The sequence below is a fragment of the Hypanus sabinus genome, chromosome 22 (assembly GCF_030144855.1).
Source record: "Hypanus sabinus isolate sHypSab1 chromosome 22, sHypSab1.hap1, whole genome shotgun sequence".
Taxonomy (NCBI): domain Eukaryota; kingdom Metazoa; phylum Chordata; class Chondrichthyes; order Myliobatiformes; family Dasyatidae; genus Hypanus; species Hypanus sabinus.
The window spans coordinates 61,141,160-61,159,741 of NC_082727.1; the positions used below are offsets into that span (position 1 = coordinate 61,141,160).

The 18,582-nt window shown below is 41.8% G+C and overlaps 1 protein-coding gene across 8 annotated transcripts in view; it reads right to left on the reverse strand.

The window, feature by feature from the left end:
* ablim1b (actin binding LIM protein 1b) overlaps positions 1 to 18,582 on the reverse strand; it is a 400,575-nt gene that overhangs the window by 211,411 nt on the left and 170,582 nt on the right. Inside the window, exon 1 of one of the 8 annotated variants that reach the window (XM_059947916.1) lies at positions 8,536 to 8,655. The exons of the other annotated variants lie outside the window; for them this stretch is intronic. The gene's annotated coding sequence lies outside the window, so the exon portion shown is untranslated. Of the gene's footprint in view, positions 1 to 8,535; positions 8,656 to 18,582 lie in introns of those variants that run through there. 8 annotated transcript variants of the gene reach the window in all.

The window sequence follows — 18,582 nt, forward strand, 5'->3', positions numbered from 1 at the left end:
TTGGCTGCTCACTACCTATTCTTCAGTCAGTTTGGTTAAGGTACGTACAGCCGTGTCCTTTATTCACCTGGTTACTCGATGGAACACAGCACAATTGTTCTGCAATTTATGGTAGAGTGAGAGAAAAGCAGCCATAAGCCACACTTCACTAGGTAGGTATAAGAAATGGCTTCTTGGTGCTCAGAGAAAGATCCAGCCAATCCATGAAGTGTGTAAATATAGTAAATAAGGCACTTCACTGTGGACAATTCTGATTAATAGCTCAAATGTTTCAATTCTTCCTCCTTCCTTTCCAGTCCAGATGAAGAGTCTCGGCCCAAAACATAGCAGGTCAGGCAGCATCTATAGAGAGGAATTCTCCATAGATTTATTTTAGTCTATGTTATGTAAAGTCAAGTGATTCTGCAGTTGATGAAAATCCAGTGTGTGTCCCCTTCGCTTGCCCCCCCACTCTCTCTCTCTCCCCTCCTATTCTCCCTCCTTCTCTCCCGCAGTCTCTCACACAATGCTGGAGGAACTCAGCAGGTCAGGCAGCATCTATAGAGAGGAATTCCCCATAGATTAATTCTAGTCTGAGTGGGGGAAGGAGAGGGAGAATGGGAATGGGGAAAAGAGAGAGAGAGGGAGAGAGGGGGAGGGAGAGGGGGAGAGGGGGAGAGGGGGAGAGGGGGAGGGGGGGGAGGGGGAGGGGGAGGGGGAGAGGGAGAGGGAGAGGGAGAGGGAGAGGGAGAGGGAGAGGGGGAGGGAGAGGGGGAGGGAGAGGGAGAGGGAGAGGGAGAGGGAGAGGGAGAGGAAGAGGGAGAGGGAGAGGGAGAGGGGGGGGCAAGGGGGGAAGAGAGGGAAGGTGGGGAGACTGGATTTCCAGCATCTCATGTATGTGTTGTTTATCCCATATGCTTTTGGTGTATTATCCACCTACATATACTTTGTAAGTTAAACAGGGTTCTAAATAATCAGATAGCAGGGTAGAGATACGTCTCTACCAAAGGAGATGTAAGGTGCTCCTTCCCTCCGCTAACCTGCAGGTCACCCTTGGGCAAGGTGAGTACCTGCTTAGCCCCTGAGCAGGGTCACGTGAAGCATGAGGTAATGGATGGTTGCATGGACAGCTGGTGCATATCACAAGTCCTATGTGACCACTGACACCAGACAGACAATCTCCGAAGAAGGAAGAAATGGCAAAACACTTCTGTAGAAAAATTTGCCAAGAACAATCACGGTCACGGAAAGATGGTGATCGCCCACGTCGTACAACACTGCACATAATGCTGATGATGATAAATAACTTCATTGAAGAAAGAATGTGCTGACATTAGAAAGGGTCCAGAAGTTCATGAGAATTATTTTGAGATGAAAGGGTTAACATACGAGGAGCATTTGATGGCTCTGGGCCTGTACTCGCTGGAGTTTAAGAACATGAATAAATACTGAATATTGAAAAGCTGAGAAAGAGTTGACACGGATAGAATGTTTCCTATAGTGGGGAGTGTAGGATCTGAGGGCACAGCCTTATAATAGAGGGACATCCATTTAGAACAGAGATGGCGGGGGGGGGGATTTCTTTAACTAGAGAGTGGTGAACCTGCAGAATTCATTGCCACAGACAGCTGTGCAGGCCAAGTCATTGGGTATATTTAAGGCAGAGGTTGATAGGTTCTTGATTAGTCAGGACATGAAAGGTTACACAAAAAGGACAGAATGGGTTTGAGAGGGATAATAAATCAGCCATAATGGAACAGCAGAAAAGACTCAAAGGGCTGAATGGTCTATTTCTGCTCCAATATTTTATGGTCTTATATAGGCAACTGGTCAAATGTGAGAAAATACATTACATTGTTACACTGTTATTGTGATATTTTGTTACACGTACATTGTATTTTGTTTTACAAATGCATTCCATTTCTTCTACCCTGCAAACTACGTAAAACATTCGGTAGTTTGCTGATCTCCCATTGACCTCATATGATAACAGGAGCTAAAATTTCCTGAATGGCTTGAGGAAGTGAGTAGCTGTTGTAATGGGGGGGGGGGGGAATAACCCATTATCAGTGAGCAAAACTCAGAACTGAAAATATATTAATTCAAGCTCAGTTCTTTAGTATTGGTTCCTTAAGGTTGTTGTAGCCAGGGAACTAGCAGGAATAAGCTCCCACTACCTATTAAAAGATCCCAATGGCACGCATCTCAAATAGCCTCTGACAGTTCCAGACCTTAACGTGTGGCTCAGCTACTAAGCCCAATACTGTAGAATCATTTCTTCTGACAGCAGAAGATGCAAAGCGAGTTACTGGTGCTTTCAAACAAGTCACTTTGGTATACAGAGCTCATTAGCCATGGTTGGCAGCTCATCCAGGAGAAGGAAAACTGTGCTGCTTTGTGGGAGGCTTTGGGAGTAAACCCTGAGGAAAAACCTGGAGCTGGAGACCATAAGGCGGTCCTAAATTCAACGCTGGCTGGGAACTCCTGTGATGCTAAACTGTATCAGTGTCTGCCATTCCTTTGGGATCATGAGATGGGTGGAGAGGGGAAGCCTGCTGCATGGGCTCCAGCTTGCTCTCCATAGCAGACTTCCCAACCAACTGATGAGGGGGCAGAGGTGAGCTGCCCTTATGATTCAAAGGTGTTCCTCCCCACAGGCCCTTCAGCAGCTCCAGAGTTCATCTCAGAAGTGAAACCAACAGTGATAAACATTAGTTTGGAACAAAATGGAGCTCACTGGAAAACTGAACACAGTGGTAATCCATTTATCATCGAATGATCCCCATTGCCAGTCGGACAGGACTTCAAACTTGTCCCATCATTGAACTGTTCCCACAGTCTACAGACTCACTTTCAATGTCTCTTCATCTTATCTCAATATTTAAAGCTTATTTATTTATTTATTTATTTATTTATTTATTTTTATATTTGCAGACTTTCTGTCTTTTGTTGAACACTTTTTATTGATTCTATTATGGTTATCTTTCTATCATGAATTTATTCAGTATGCCTGCTAGGAAATGAATCTCAGAGTTTTTCATGGTGACATATATGTAGTTTGATAATAAATTTACTTTGAACTTTAAACTTTGAAGAAGCCAGGCAGATGCTCCTTCTGCAGCTGCAGTGACCAGTGATAGAGTAAATATTTAAAGAGGTAAATTGAGAGTTCGGTTGAGGTGTGGCATGGTAGACAGTTATGTCTGGTAGTGTGTGATAATCAAACAAGCTGACTGAATTTAGTGAGTTAGTTGAAATAGACTAATTCAAGAAAACTTCACAAAAGATAGCAAAGAACAATAGGAGCAGGAGTTAAGACTTTCAGCTCTTCAAAAGCACCTACCTTTCAATAAAATCACTACTGATAGAGTCAACGAGTGATACTGCACAGAAACAGGCTCTTCGGCCCATCTGAAGCAGTCAATACCAAAGTATTATTCTGCCTAGTCCTATCACAGCCCTCCATGCCCCTCCCATCCATGTACCAAACCAAACTTCTCTTAAATGTTGCGATCAAACCACTTCCACTGGCAGTTCCTTCCACTCTCGCATCATCCTCTGAGTGAAATTCCCTCTTGATTCCCTCTAAATATTTTACCTTTCACCCCTAAGCTATGACCTCTAGTTCTAAACTCACCTGATCTCAGTGGGAAAAGCAAAGACCCCACATGATCATCTAGTTGCCCATACCCATCAATACCTTTCGTGGCTATAATAGCCAAATAGTGCTATCGGCACAAGTTCAAAGCTGACTTTGGGTGCTGAGTGAAGTTTGCACATTCTCTCCCTGACTGCACGTGTTTCCCTGCACACGTTCTGGATTTTCTTGCCTCACATTCCAAAGTAAGTTAGTACGTTATTTAGGACATAGCATAAGATACCCATCTCAGTGTAGATGGGGTCGTACTCCATATCCTGATCAAACACGGGGAAATCTGCAGATGCTGGAAATTCAAGCAACACACACAAAATGCTGGTGGAACACAGCAGGCCAGGCAGCATCTATAGGGAGAAGCACTGTCGACATTTCGGGCCGAGACCCTTCGAGACCTGACAAAGGGTCTCGGCCCGAAACGTCGACAGTGCTTCTTGTTATAGATGCTGCCTGGCCTGCTGTGTTCCACCAACATTTTGTGTGTTGTTTCCATATCCTGATACTGTGACCCTTCTTTCGAGACACCCCTACTAAGGGAAACGCCATCCTTGCATGCAGCTTGTTGAGCCCTGTAAAAATGTTGTACAAAACCCACAATGTCTATTTTTTCTGCTTCTAATCATGTGATATATGAGTGGTGGGGAGGGGATACATCTCTACCAAAGGAGGTATAAGGTGCTCCTTCCCTCCACCAGCCTGCAGGTCACCCTTGGGCAAGTTGTAGCACCTGCTTAGCCCCTCCCCCTGATCTAGGTCACGTGGGTGGGAGCAGGCGGTGGACAGTCGTATGAGCAGCCAGTGCATTTCACAAGGCCTGGCCATACACCCACTGAAGCCATGCAATCTCTGAAGAATATTGATAATGTCTGGGGTCACCCATCTTGTAAAGACACTGCCCAGAAGAAGGCAATGGCAAACTACTTCTGGAGAAAAATTTGCTGAGAACAATCATGGTCATGAGACCTTGATCACCCACATCATACCACACGGAACACAGTGAGACCTTGATCACCCACATCATACCACACGGAACACAGTGAGACCTTGATCACCCACATCATACCACACGGAACACAGTGAGACCTTGATCACCCACATCATACCACACGGAACACAGTGAGACCTTGATCACCCACATCATACCACACGGAACACAGTGAGACCTTGATCACCCACATCATACCACAAGGAACACAGTGAGACCTTGATCACCCACATCATACCACAAGGAACACAGTGAGACCTTGATCACCCACATCATACCACACGGAACACAGTGAGACCTTGATCACCCACATCATACCACACGGAACACAGTGAGACCTTGATCACCCACATCATACCACACGGAACACAGTGAGACCTTGATCACCCACATCATACCACACGGAACACAGTGAGACCTTGATCACCCACATCATACCACACGGAACACAGTGATGATAGTGAATTACGTGTTACAGGCTCTTCTGGGAGTGGCAGCACTGTCCATCACAGGAACAGTCCTCTTCACCACTGAGCCACGAGACTGCAGTCTCCACCATCCACAACATGCTCTCTTCCTGTGGCTGCCATCAGGCAGGAAGTACAGGAACCTTAGGTTCCATACAACCAAGGTCAGTTATATTTACAGAGAAATTACTTTAGTCTGAGGGTGGTAAATCAGTGGAATTTGTTGCCATGAGCAGCTGTGGAGGCCAAGTCACTGAGTGCATTTTAGGCAGAGATAGATAGGTTCTTGATTAGCCAGAGCATCAAAGGGTATGGAGTGAAGGCAGGGGAGTGGGGATGACCTGGAAGAATTGGATCAGCCCATGATTGAATGGCCAAGCAAACCCGATGGGCTGAATGGCCTACTTCTGCTTCGATATCTTATGGTGTTATTCCTTCAACCATCAGGTTCCTGAACCAGTGTGGATAACTTCACTCACCCCAACTCTGAACTGATTCCACACATCAGGTCCTGAACCAGTGTGGATAACTTCACTCACCTCAACACTGAACTGATTCAACACATCAGGCTCCTGAACCAGTGTGGATAACTTCACTCACCCCAACTCTGAACTGATTCAACACATCAGGCTCCTGAACCAGTGTGGATAACCTCACCCACCCCAACACTGAACTGATTCCACAACCTATGGACTCACTTTCAAGGACTCCACAACTCATGTTCTCAATATTATTTATTACTAATTTATTTATTATTAGTATTTTATTTATTATACTTGAACTATTTGTTTTCTTTTGTACTTTGGTTGTTTATCTTTGTGTGTAATTTTGGTTTTTTCTTTGTGTTTCTTCGTATCTACAGCGAAGGCCCATAAGGAAAGGAATCTCAGGGATGTATATGGTGATATCTATGTAGTCTGATAATATATTTACTTTGAACTTTGATTATAGAGATGGTAGATTTACAGCTAACAGACATGCATCATACAGATCACAATCTGAACCTTATTTTGGTTTTTCATCACAGTAAAATTCCTGACAAACAACCAAAAAAAGTCAGCAAACTGCAATACTCTGACATTTAACCTAGAAAGCTACCCAGTAAATGAGTATCATTTCCTACATGAAATCTCTCAAACTAAATGATTTTAATGTTTGTGTTTGAAATGTATGCTAATGCACTGTGCAGACTGCTTGAAGTGCTGCAACAGGTCTTTTGTCCACCAATATCCGGAGGAGAGATTCCAGCGAAGTACTATAGTAAACAGTGTTCAGGAAATGTGGATACACTTCACCTCATACGTTATCTGTGACAGTGTTCAAACTCTATGACTAAACTTGATTCACATGACCTGCCTTTTGTTTCCCCAACACTGGAAAACATTGCCAGGGTAGCTGTAGAGGCAGGTCCAACTTCACAAATACATGAAAGGAAGTGGACAAGTCATGAACTTTATCATTGTTAATTATCACAGTCTGTAGCCAACCTGAGGCAATGCCTTGTATTTCATCTGAGTAGCATCCAACCTGATGGCATGAGCATCAATTTCTCAAACTACTGATAGTTGCCCCCCCCCCCCCCATGGTCTTCTGTCCTCTCCTATCAGCTTTCCCCTTCTCCAGTCCTTTAGCTCTTTCATCTTTCAACTTCCCAGCTCTTTTCTTCACTCCCTCCCTTTCCTGGTTTCACCTATCACCTGCCACCTTATACTTCTTCCTCCCCTCCCACCTACACTTCTTACTCGAGTTCTCCCCTTCCTTTTCAGTCCTGATGAAGGGTCTCGGCCTGAAACGTCGACTGTTTGCTCTTTTCCATAGATGCTGCCTGGCCTGCTGAGTTCCTCCAGCATTTTGTGTGTGTTGTACTAGTGCTTTATTCTGGGAAGCACTGAAGTAGAAACTGATATCTACTGATTTGTCATCTAAAGGCAATCTGGGAATTTATCAACGGAAATGGATAGCTGTACAGTTTATTGATGTTGGAATGCAGCCAAAATACTTTATTGCGCATAGTTTTGAAAACTTGGATAATAATTGCTCTGAGATTTATTGCCCATTAATTCCAAGATTTAAGTCTCAAAAAATCCATATGCTTAATTAGGAAAGTGACCTGCTTTGGCTCAAGACCACAAAAAACAATTTCTTAAGTAATTTCTGTCAGTGATGTATTCAATCAGCAGCATGGTTCGTGTGTACAAATCAAAGACTGGAAGGATTATCTGCAGGAAAAGACTGTCTTGGTTTTTCAGAGCACAAATCCTGAAGGTCACCTTTGATCATCAGTATGTTAATCAGCGTTGGGTCATTTGTATCAATATGACTTTCCTTCAGTACTTCAATCTCCCCAGTCACAAGCACAAGTGCAGGTGAGCAGATAAGACACAGACCACACGGAACATAATAAATTAGTCCAATATCATACAAAGTCAATTCCAAGCATAACACCAAATCAGCAAATTTCATGCGTTAATAAAATTCACATCCCAAAGAGTCTTGGATTTGTGCATTTCTGATCTGGGCAATAGATAATATCCACGTGCAAAGAAGATATAACCAGATTTTACAAAAGTATAATTCAATCTTAGCAAGGTTTAAGTAATTGATCTGATTAACTCATTATCTTTTACAATTGGATCACGCAAATCGCATGTGTCTCCATCCAAATCTTGTTTCATAGTAATGGTATTCTGGCACACAGATGTTTCAATCCATTTCCAAATGCATTTACATATTTACACAGTTGGGAAGTGCATCTTTCATCTGGAATCCTTCTAATCTTCAGTAAAGTATTTTATTTCTTTTATTAATCAGAGAATAAGGCAAATCATTTACTTGCTCAACTAATGCCAAGCAGTTCGAGTCTAATCATTTCCAATTGCATCAGATGAAACAATGAAACTACAGTAACAAATGTGGAAAAACTGTTGGAAGAGCAATGAATAAAGTCTGCTTATAAAACCTGCCAGATGAAAACAATAATCACAAGCATCTACTGGGAACCTGCCGTCCCTCCCAAATTTCCAGTGGGATACTTGGCCACAATCTATTCTCTTTCAGAAGGAGTTTCAGCCATAGTGTAGATGGTGAAGGATTCACCAGTCCAATAACCAAATTTCACACTTCATAACGTTTTAGGTTCCTTGCTTTCTCCACACAATTCCACAATGTTTTCTTGCCCTTCCCAGTTGTTACCTCTCCCCAGAGGGGTCATAGCTCTCAGCCAGAGCCTGCTCTAAACAGCAGCTGCTGCCAAGCTCAATGGAAAAGCTGGTCTTTCAATAAAATTATTTTATTTAATATGAAGAGGAAAATATCAGAGATTCTGAAAATTAAACGCAAAGCAAAAAATGCTGCATTTATCTTGGTAATCAATCAGCATCCATATAGAAACAGAATTAACAAGAAAATGGAGTTTAAGTTCTTTCCAATATGACATGAATCAAAAGTACCTTTTCATACTGTACGCCTCCTGTACAACAACAGCAAAACTGGTAATGTTGAGCTGCTGCATACAACATCCAAGATAAGAACTCCTCAAAGCCAGGAGTATTGGAAAAACACAAGTCCTGACCTGCTCGAGCAATGACATAACTGCACCAAATTACAGTGCCCTGTGAAACAGTCTAGGAGCCCTCAAGGGTATAATTATTAAAATTCAGGGTGTTTAGGATGCCAGAAAGAAATGACCTTGTTAGGATTATTCACTGAAAGATTGTGCCAGAATTTGGAGCACATTTGGGGCAATACATACCTCAATTTTTTTACAATAATGTAAACAAGGTTCAACAATGAACCACAAAGTTGGTGATGCACAAGATGATAAAATCTGTCAAAAGGCTAAGTGGGGAGGAATGAGACTGAAGAGGCAGCCAAAGATCCAGGCACTTGGCAGCTTAAAGAAGAATGGGTAAGACAAGGGAACATGAGCCAATCCTCATAGAGGGATCAGAAGTGGAGGGAATGAGCAATTTCAAGTTCCTGGGTGTCAAAATCTCTGAGGATCAAACCTGGTCCCAACATATCAATTAGGCTATAAAGAAGGCAAGACAGCACTATATTTCATTAGAAGATTGAAGAGATTTAGTTTGTCACCTGAAACACTCAAAAAATTCTATAGATGTACCATGGAGAGCATTCTGACAGGCTGCATTACTGTCTGGAATGGGGAGGGGGGTGGAGAGGGAGGTGCTACCACACAAGACCAAAAGAAGCTACAGCAAGTTGTAAATTAGTCAGCTACATTATGGGTACTAGCCTCTGCAACATTCAAGACATCTTCAAGGAGCAGGGCCTCAGAAAGGCTATGTCCATTATTAAGGACACCCAGCACCCAGGGCATGCCACCTTCTCATTGCTACCATCAGTTAGGAGGTACAGAAGCCTGAAGGCACACACTCAGCAAATCAGGAACAGCTTCTTCCCCTCTGCCATCCGATTCTTAAATGAAAACTGAACCTATAAGTGCCACTTGAATTTTCTCAATATATATTCCTTCTGTTTTTGCACTATTTAATATACACATATACATAATTGATTTAATTATTTATTCTTTCCATATTATCATGTATTGCATTGAACTGTTGCTGCTAAGTTAACAAATTTCATGTCACATGCTGGTGATAATAAATCAGATTCTGAGTCATCAATATTATCTTCAGCATCATCATTATGTGCCATGTCATATGACATCATTATTATGTGCTGTATCGTATGATGTGGGAGATCATGGTCTATGCACGACCAGGATTATTTTTGGCAATTTTTTCTACAGAAGTAGTTTGCCATTGTTTTCTTCTGGACAGTGTCTTTACAAGACAGGTGACCCCAGCCATTATCAATATTCTTCAGAGATTGTCTGGCTGGCATCACTGGTCACATAACCAGGATTTGTGATCTGCACCGGTTGCTCATACAACCTCCACCACCTGCTCCTACAGCTTCATGCGACCCTGTTCAGGGAGGGTGGGTGTGGGACTAAGCAGATGCTACACTTTGCCCAAGGGCGTCCGTAGGGAAGGAGTGCCTTACACTTCCCCTGATAGGGGCGAATCTCCAACCCCACCACTATCAGCTAAGAGTAGAGCGATTAAAGTTGAGAGTATGGTCTGGGATGAAATATCTCAGTAGATTGTTGGGCTGTGAATTGCAAACGTGGGGAGAGAAGCTACAGAGGGATTTGAAAGCAAAGACAGGAATGTTTAAATTATGACATTATTTAATTAGGTCACCAAGCACAGGATTAATGCATGAATAGGACAGTCAAACAAACTAATGACCACATTTTCTACATGATACTTGTTTGAATACAGATGGGATAAAGCAAAAATTTGTGAAGGGAATGACGACCTCATGCTGGGTCAGCAGATGGCACAAGGCACCAATCCAGCCTTCAAGCCAAGACAAACAAAACCCTGGAAGTCAATATTTCTGCTCTGCTAGAGGCAGAGCTGTGGGAAATAAAATGCAACATTTGCACATTAGTCCATTATTACTTCCGCTTACATCGGCATCAGAAGTGACACAATATGCTGTGCATTCTATTGCTAATACTTAAACTAGGCAACATGTTAAAACCATCTGTACTAAGGACACATGTTGATCTAATGCTGTTTACAATATTATGGAAGAGGTATTTATAAGCAGAATCTTGTTGTTTCCATTTCTAACATCCAGCTTCTTTCTCCAGAGAGAGAGAGGTTGATTCAGCATTCTTGTTCATTTAATTCATTATGGGTTAAATGTATACGCAAATGAATTTCATACTTCATCACGAGGCTGCTGCAACATTCATTGACTCAGGGACTTGGACTATATATTTTTTTAATGTGACCATATTTTACAGCTGTCTTATATGTGCTATATGTGCTCTGTGCTGTGTAGAACTGTGTCAGTAGATTGTTTTGCACCTTGGCCCCAAAATAACGCTGCTTTGGCTGTCTTCATGAATGGTTGATGACAACTAAATTTGAACTTGACTTTGAATTTGATCGAAGTTGAAAGTAAATATATTATCAAAATATGTATATGTTACCATGTACTACCTTGAGTTTCATTTTCTTGCGAGCAATTACACAGAGAAATAATAAATTTTGCAAAAAACTACATAGACAAAGAGTGACAAAAATACAAAAGTAAACCACCGGCAAATAAAAACAACACTGAGATCATGAGTTGTAAAGAGTCCTTGAAAGCGAGTCTGTGGTCATAGAATCAAATCAGAACAGTGGTGAATGAAGTTATCCCAAACAGTTCAGGAGCCAGATAGTCGTAGGATAATTACTGTTCCAGAACCTGTTGGCAGGGGATTTAAGGATTCTTAGGCTACCATGGGATAGAAACTCTCCAGGACACACTCCTGAAGTCTTCATACTGTTCACGTCAATAGTAACGCCCACCCACTCAACTATTGAGGAGAAGATCTGTGCACCTCCCCTCCTTTAGGGAAATTGTTTGCCCAAGAGGGCATGGTACCTCATCTTCTCAGTGGATTGTCACCTTGTCGTGGTGGAGAAGCTTGTGTGGTCTTGAGATCCCAAGAGTGATGCCGTCTGGAGCTACGCTCCTGGTAGGGTCACCCATGGCAGTAAGGTCGAGGGTGAGGTCCCTGACAAAGAACAATCCAACCAAGACCTCAGCGGTGGAACAGGCGGATGAAGTTACTTTGAACTCAACGGCTGTGAAGGCTGCAACAAATCCATCAGCTCCAATCATTGTGGTTTCCATGCCATTGGAATCAGTTGGTTGATTTGTGAAGCATCATGTGCTTCTTGGAGTGCAACATCAAGTAAACCTTAAACAAATACACGCACAGGCTTCTTCGCTCTATGATAGATCAACGGAACGAAGACCATCATCCTCGACTTCGTGGGATAGCCACGGCAACAGCACCTCATCTGTGAATCAGTTAAATGCACATGGAAGAATATGCAAGTGGAGGTTTGGTGAAATGAGAAGGGAGGTAGTGTATATGGAGCTTGTCTGATACCTGCTTCTACACCTCACCTTCCTTCAGTTGTGCATAACACATTGATGCATTCTCAAAGAAGGCAATGCCAGTGATAACACTCCATTAAGAGTTGGTATGTCACCAAAGACTCTTGCAAATTTCCATGGATGTTCTGTGGAGAACATTCTGACTGGTTGCATCACCACCTGGGATGGAGGGACTGCTCACTTCAAAGGACTGGAAAAACTGCAGAGAGTTGTAAACTCAGCCATCTCCATCACAGGTACAAGCCTCCCCACCAGCAAAACCTCGGTGCACCTATCGTTACGGGCCCTCACACCCAAAACAAGCCCTATTATTATTACCATCAGGAAAGTGGTACAAGACCCTGAAACCTACACTCGATATTTTAAGAACAGTTTCCTCCCCCAATGACATCAGTTTTCTGAACTCTCCAAGAACACTACCTTACTCTTGTTCTTTTGTGCTACTTATTTGTATCTGAAAGTAACTTTTTGTGTCTTACAGTGTACTAAAATAAATTCCCCTATATATGTCAGTGATTCTGACTGTGATTAATAATTGGCACTGGGAGCCAGATTAAGGAGACGAGTCCAGTAGAACTGAAGACAGACCATATCCACGTTAAAAGTGGCCTTACATGAGGAATGATGCATCGACAACAACCTGTCCAAATTGCAGGGAGCAGGCCCTATCACAAGCCCAGGTTTTCAAATCAACTGTCAGATTAAAGGCTCCTGTTACATCCAAAGTAATTAAATTCCTATAAATAGATACAAATGGCTGATCAATTATTTCCAAACAGCAAAATGGCAACATGTCATATTCATCTTCGTCACGTCTGACAATTCAACAAGACACACAGGAACACAAGGTTTTGCTTTCCACTCAACGCAGGAACCTTCTGCAGTTGAGAAGAAAGAGAAGTAATTAGGGCGGGAAAAAAAAGTATCTTTCAAGAAAATAACTTGGGAAGAAGAATTGTTTACTCTTTACTGCCCTTAAATGTGACATACAACACAAAATTAAAACATGCAATATTTGTATCACAAAACTACTTGCAGAGTGAACTTCTAACATTGAAAGTTTAGAGAGCATAAAACTAACGTTTCTAAAGAAATATGATAGACTATTTAAATATCAGCATTTTCATTTTCAAAGATAATTGTTGTTAACAGTTTGAAATCAGTTACAATATATTAACTTAAAGATAAGGCATAGAGTAGGCCCTTCTGTCCCTTCAAGCCATGCCACCCCAGCAATCTCCAACAAACCCAATTAACCATAATCTAATTACAGGACAATTTACAATGGCCAATTAACTTACCCAGTATGTCTTTTGGACTGCAGGAAGAAACCAAGGACCTGTAGAAAACCCACTCATACAGAGACTCCAGACATTCTGGAATTGAACTCCAGAAAGCCCCGAGCTGTACTAGCACCTCACTATGCTACCCAGTTAACTTTTACTGTGTAGTGGAGGTCAAGGGGTGATTTGCAGGGGGGGGGGATCTCATTGAAACTTACCATATGTTGAAAGGACTACATAGGGTGGATGTGGAGAGGATATTTCTTATGGTGGGGGTATCCAGAACTAGAGGGCAGAGCCTCAAAATTGAGGGCGACCTTTTAGAACAGAAGCAAGGAGGAACTTCTTTAGCCAGAGCAGTAAATCTGTGGAATCCTCTGCCACAGACTGTGGTGAAGACCAAGTCCATGGGTATATTTAAGTTGGAAGTTGATAGTTTCCTGATCAGTCAGGGAATCAAAAGATACGGCAAGAAGGAAGGTGCATGGGGTTGAGTGGGCTCTGGGATCTGCCATGATGGAATGGCTGAGCAGACTTGATGGGCTGAATGGCCTAATTCTGCTCCTATGTCTTATGATCTTATAGATCCATGTCAATTAAGAGGAATGGATAGGGCGGACAATTGGAATCTTTGTCCCTTGATAAGAACATTAAAAACAAGAGGGCATAGTTTTAAAGGTGAGAGGAAAGAGTTTTAAATGGGATCTGAGTTGTACAAAGAGAGTGCTGCCAGAGGAGGTAGTACAGTCAGATACAATAACAACTTTTCAAAGTCATTTAAACAGGTACCCGAATAGGCAAGTTGTAAGAGGAAACAGATGGGATGCAGGAAATGAGATTCGGCTAGATGGACAGGATGGGTCAAAGGAATGTTTCTGTTTCTGTTCTGTACATCTTCACAACCATGTGGCAGCTTTGCTCCGCAGTTCCATCTCCTGACATGGATTTATTTATATAAAAGGAAGAACCACCAATCTCAAAATCAGCCCAGTTCAGTGCAGATCTCTCGTCTCAGACTGTGAAAGAGGCAAACCAAGCTCACTGCTGCCAGCACGGTAGTCTAGTGGTTAGCACAAAGCTTTACAGTACCATTAGTTGCAAGAAATTATTGAGAACAGAACTCTTGATTGGCTGTGGTGGTTCTCAGCAGAAAATGTTTCATTATGTATAATTTTGTACCTTAGTTTGAAGTCAATTCCAGGGCTGTATTTTCCTCTGTTATCTAAATTGAGTAATACGTGTAGTTACAACAGAAATTAAAATACACTCATCTATGCTAACATCTCATTTGGGGTTAAAATTAGAAAACTATAATTGCCTTCCAAGAATATTTGATTTTTTAGTACACCACTTCAGGCAAAGCACATTTAATTTGTCAGGTTGCTTTAAATAAATCTTTCAGAGCAGCTAAAAATATTTCATTGGTAAAGTCAAAATTTCAGAACACACTGAAATTCCTCTAAAGAATCCTGACTCCACATTTGATTAGTTCAAAAATTAATAGGATGTGAATGAAACTAGTGGAACGAACATGTTTATAATTCCTTTACAATTCACAGTGAAGTTGGAGAACAATTATTCTATTCCAGTCACTCTGCTACTGAAAAAAAATCTCATTGTAGCTTATCTGAGAAACTGCTCTCAATATAATCCAAGTTGGAAACTGTGACCTTGAAAGATGCGTAGAGGGCAGCAATGATTAGATTAATAGATTTGCAATCCAAAAGTGTAATTCAAATCCCACCAAAGCAGCTGGCGAATTTAAACTCAGTTATTTAAATAAACAGGAATTAAGTCAAGATTAGTTCTGATGGTCCTAAAAAACTGGAGAGTTGTTCTAAAGAGAAAGAACCCACCTGGTTTGCAAGTGGATCTATACTCATAACACTGTGAGGATAAAGCTCTCCCCACCACTGAGCACACCTACTTGGAGTCCTGTCACAGGAAACCAGCATCCATCATTAGGGAACCCTCACCATCTCCTCACTGCTGAATAGTTCTTATCCCTCAACCATCAGGCTCTTGAACCAAAGGGGATAACTTCACTTGCCCCAACATTGAAATGTTAGCATCATCTATGGACTCACTTTCAAAGACTCTTCACCTCATGTTCTCAATATTTATTGTTTTTGTATTTATTATTATTATTTCTTTTTGTATTTGCACAGTTCATTGTCTTTTGCCTGCTGGCTGAACGTCCAAGTTGGTGCAATCTTTCACTGATTCTATTAAGGTTATTATTCTATGGATTTATTGAGTATGCCCACAAGGAAATGAATCTCAGGGTGCCGTATGTACTTAGATAATAAATTTACTTTGAATTCCGATCACTAGCTGTCCTCTGAAAGTAACCCAGCAATCCAACCTGTTCAAAGGAAATTATGGAGAAATATGCAAAGCTGATCTTAACCTACAATTTTATTTTACAGAAAGGGCAAAACCTTGAATATTCAAAGGCTTTGAGAGATTGTTTTACCTCCTAAGGTAGCATGCTTTCCTTCTACTTTCTGCTACTCAGTTAACAGATTGAAGGAAAGGGTCTCAACCCAAAATGTAGTCTGCCCCTTTCCCCTCCAGAGATGCTGCCTGACCCGCTGAGGGCCTCCAGCTTTTTAGACATTATCAGGTTAAATACTTGACGTGCAATGGAACACAGCAGCTGAATCAAGTTTATGCAAAAGCCAACTATGAGACTGAGAGCATAAGAAGCAAATCACATTCACATTTAAACATCGACTAACCAGGCAGCCCTTAAGAATGCCTTGAAGTACAAGCTCAAACTGCAGTAATGTAGACTTCATGCATCACTCAATAAGTAAAATAAAGGTAAATTTGACCTTTTGAAAAGGTAGGTAAGCACAGTGGGGTTAATAAACATGGCTGTATAAACTCATGTCCTGTGTCGAACCATCCCCGGTAGTGTCACATTTAGCGCAACACTATTACAGTTCGGGGCATTCCGGAGTTCAGAGTTCAATCCCAGCACCGCTCTGTAAGGAGTCTCTGCACGTCCTCCCCGGGGAATTTCTCCAGATCCTTCAGTTTCTTCCCACAGTCCAAAGAAGTACTAAGTAGGTTAACTGGTCACTGTCAATTGGCCTGTGATTAGGTTAGTGTTAATCAGAGTTGCGGGGCCTACTCATCACTAAAAAAATAAATCATTTTAGGCCAGATTTGACGGGAGCCAAAGCAAAGAACTGCACATGCTGGAAAACCGGAAAAAAAAAACTAGAGACCATGCTTGAAATATTCACCAGGTTGGCCAGTAACTCTGGAAAGAGAAACACACACAAAATGCTGGAGGAACTCAGCAGGTCAATAAACTGTTGATATTTCAGGCCAAGGCCCTTCAGCGGGACTGGAAAGGAAGCTGGAAGACATCAGGATAGAAAGGTGGGGGAAGGAGGATAGCTGAAAGGTGATAGATGAAGCCAGGTGGTTGGGAAAGGTAAAAGGCTGGAGAGAAAGGAATCTGATAGGAGGGGAGAGTGGACCATGGCAGAAAGGGAAAGGGAGGGGCACCAGGGGGAAGTGATAGCCCTTGAGGAGAAGAGGCAAGAGGCTAGAGTGGGGAATAGAAGAAGAGGGAAAGGGAGGGGAAAATTAAAATATGACTGGAAGGAGAGATCTATGTTGTGCCATCAGGTTGGAGGCTACCAAGATTGAATACAACGTGTTGATCCTCCAATCTGAGAGCGGCTAAAAATGAAATAAAAGTCCTTAAGAATTCAGGTTAATGGCCTTTCATTAGAATGGGAAATGATAGAGATAAACATATTAACATGTCTAGATGAGGATGAAATGGGAAGTCTGTAACATAACTGGGAGGTGCTTGTGAGGAGAGAATTAGGGCCAAAATTATAGCTACAATATGAAGGTCCCATTGCAAAGCCCAGGTACTTTTTAAATGCCACTAGCATTTCAGAACAAGAGTTGAGAATCTCAAGCACAGAGCAACTACTTCAGCAGAGGAGCCCTATGAATAGATTACCCAGTTTATTCTCACACTCTAACACCGAATGTATGTCCTGCTCCTCCGTCCTTGTAGTGGTACAATCAAATAATTGCCCCAGTAAAGTAAAAGCAAATATGAAGCAACACACACACAAAGTGCTGGAGGAACTCAGCAGGTCGGACAGCATCCATGGAAATAATAAAGCAGTCAATGTTTCCAGCTGAGACCCTTCTTCAGGACAAATATGAATGACATGTTTCATAAACCATTGATATGGCTTTTGGAAATAACACAGTGGATAATAGATGCTAGCTGTTATACATTATTAATAACAGGTCTGTGAATGAGGTTAAAATAGTCTATAGCCAGCTATAAACACCACAATATTTCAGTCTTCACCCCCCCATTATCTCCTGCTTCTTGTAATATAAATAAATCGACACCATTGAAAAGGTTCAGGTTATGCATGATACCATCATAAAGGATTCTAGCTGGTCTGTCATCACTGGAAAAATGCACTCATCAAATCTGCAATAAATTACTGGAAAAGAGTACTGTCCCATACATAATAAGGAAGCAATAGCTTCAAAGCTGCCAAATTCAACACAATAGCATCTGGAATTTTGGTTGTCAAGATTCCATTGTCTAATAGTTTTGACACAAGGCTTTGAATTAAAACTACGCAACTCATCTTTTATTTGCTGGACTACCTGTGCCTCTCCCACTCACTTTCCAAGACCATGTCTACAAGAGACATTTCACAACTTGCAAAGCATACAGATGTAATACCCTACCTGCACAGCACAGCATTCGTTAAATGGTCTTTCCTGCTCTCCTTGTTCTGTTGATAATTATTGAGTCCGTTCATATGTTCACATTTATTGAAGTTTAATTATTGATGTTTGAGCATGTGACCATTGTGCTAATTGTTGATTGATCATGGCTGTTTGCACTACGGTCTTGTAAATTGTTGGTTGCCCTTGTTTTGCCTATTATGGTATCGTCCTGTGTTTTATACATGGCACCAAACCACAATCAATTCTGGTATGTTTCACAAAGTGGCAATATTTGGATTCTGAATTCCCCTTTGGAATGGAGGACCTTCCACTGTCTATTGGCAAATGGCCACAGTGATGTTGCTCTCTGCATGGACGTTCCGTTAATGGGATCTTCCTGAATTATATCATGCCATGCATACAAATTAAATAATTCTTACATTGGTACCACTCAGACTGAGAAATTGGCAATGCCGTGGCGGGACTGGC